The following is a 2,395-nucleotide window of genomic DNA, read 5'->3' as shown; positions in this document are numbered from 1 at the left end:
ACACTGTATTACTCCCACTAAGAGGTTTTCTAGTGTCCACCTCAACAATTTTCGACCTTTTTTATCTTGTGGCACACCAAAAAATATTTATTTTGCTGATCTGGCAAAAATAGGTATAATTTTAATTCATTCACAGCACAGAAAATGCCATTGTTGTGTTGGCTGTTGTCATTTTTTAACTTGACAATCTTAGGGTAAAGAGGTCAGTGCCCCTGATTAAATAGGTATTGTGTGTTTTAGAAATTCTTGCATCACACTGGTTGAAAATTGCTTTAATTTGTTTTCCTGGTGTTGATTTATATAGAGAACCTATCTGCATGGCATGGTGAATGTAGCCCAGTCCCTGATTGGGAAAACCGATGGGGAGCGAGTTGGCACACAGGAGCCAAGCCCACAGATCAGTTTTCCCATGGGGAATCAGACCTGCATGGTACCTAGGGTGCTATGAGGCTTGCTTTTTACTAAAACTCCCTCAGCCTGAATTGAGGCAGCTTCTGTGTATTTTTAAAGTAGCTTCCTAAAGTCTGTGCTAAACCTCCCAGATATAGAGTGTAACCAGTTCAACCACCTTTCTTCTTACATTTGCAAATATCCTTTTTCTTTGAAGTAATTAGCAACATTCTTTCCTTTGTTATCTGTGAAAGGTAATCACCTACAACAAGCTGTGCATAGTAAATGAGGACCATCCTTCTGTAATGTACCCAGAAAAGCAATGAGAGCCTGTCCAGGCAGGGGTTGGGGCCCTCTCTCTCACTTAGAGAGTGCCCATGCAGTCCCTTTTTCTCCACAGGACTTCTGTAGTCAGTGTGAATTTGTTCACTGAGGCCACAACACACGGACCCCATAGGCTGGAGTCCTCATCAGAGTCACATGAGTTCTTTATATATTTTAGAGATTAGACCCTTTTTCAATGTATCATTGGCAAGTATGTTCTCCCATACAGTCAGTTCCATTTTCATTTTGATAATTTACAATAGCGGAGTGTTGGAAACAGCCTAAGTGCCCATCAGTAGATGAATGGATTTTAAAACTATGGTACATTTACACAGTGGAATACTATGCAGCAGAAAGAATAAAAAAAAGAATTTCTACCTTTGTGACAAGATGGATGGAACTGGAGAATATTGTGCTAAGCGAAATAAGCTAGTCAGGGAAATAAGCCAGACAAATACCATATGATCTCACTTATAAGAGGAATCTGATGAATAAAATAAAGTAACGAGCAAACAGAACCAGAAACATGGAAACAGGGAACAGACTGAGAGCTGCCAGAGGAATTGGGGAGGGTGGAATGGTAGAAAGAAGAGGAAGAGAACAACAAACATGTATGAATGACCCATGGACATGTACAATGCCATGGGGATGGACCGTGGGAATGGGGGTTGGGTTGGACAAAGGAGTCCAAAGGCAAGGATGGGGGAAGGTGCGATTGGGACAACTGTAATAGAATAAACAAAATTTTTTTTAAAGAAACATTACGGAGACATTTGGGAGGCTGAGCCTATGCATGGATGCTAGTTCCCTTTGCTGGATTTCACAACCTAGGTAGCTCTACATCCTCACCTGACCACGCATCACCTCTTTGAAGACAGGCATTACCAGTCATATCCCCTATTCCACATTGGACTTATCCAAGCAGCACAGCCATGGTACTTTTAATTGTCATTCATAGACTATGGTCTAATATCCTCTTCCGTCCCAGTTATGGTAGTCCAGCTACATACTCTCTCAGTGTCTGTCAATGGTGTCCCTCGTGGTGACTCCAAGTATTACAACTCAGCCCTCAAGTGGTAAAAAGGGCCTACAAATGGCCCCTTTGAAAAGCACTCATTGGGTCTTTCCCTAATGACCCACTGAGCTGTCAAGAAAGGGCAAAGTGAAAACATTGCTTTTGGGTGAAGTTGGTGATGTGACAAGGGGTTAAAAATAATTTTTAAAAATTAAATTTAGTTCTCAGATCCTGTGCCACTGCCATAGCCACTGGACTGGATGCGGGGGAGTCAGGTACGGAAGCCGGGACACTCCAAACCCCTGAGACAGCCCTGGGTGGCAGAGGATCCCTCTACGGGAACTGGGATGGTCTCAGCCCCTGTGCTGCTGCCATAGTGATGGGACTGGACACTGGGGAATCAGGTACAGGAGTTGGGACTTTCTAAGCCTCTGTGCCACTGCCATAGAGACAGGACTAGATGCCGGGGAGTCAGGTATGGAAACCGGGACACTCCAAGCCCCTGTGACGGCCCTGGGCGGCAGAGAGAGCCAGATACGGGAGCCGGGACATTCCCAGCCTCTGTGCCACTGCCGTAGTAACGGGCCTGGGTGCTTGAGGAGGCGGCTACTAGAGCTGGGACATTCAGCAGTGGTAGGCGACCAACGCAGGGACCAGCGCGAGGAC

At 45.1% G+C, this 2,395-nt stretch overlaps 1 pseudogene; it reads left to right on the top strand.

The window, feature by feature from the left end:
- The first annotated feature begins 1,811 nt into the window (after positions 1-1,811).
- On the top strand, positions 1,812-1,918 carry LOC119055817 (uncharacterized; annotated as a pseudogene).
- Positions 1,919-2,395: the final 477 nt, after the last annotated feature.

This window comes from Artibeus jamaicensis, unplaced genomic scaffold (assembly GCF_021234435.1).
Source record: "Artibeus jamaicensis isolate MK-2021 breed Jamaican fruit bat unplaced genomic scaffold, CSHL_Jam_final contig_456, whole genome shotgun sequence".
Lineage (NCBI taxonomy): Eukaryota > Metazoa > Chordata > Mammalia > Chiroptera > Phyllostomidae > Artibeus > Artibeus jamaicensis.
Note: the sequence above shows the minus strand (reverse complement) of the source record. Positions and strands in the feature narration are given on the sequence as shown.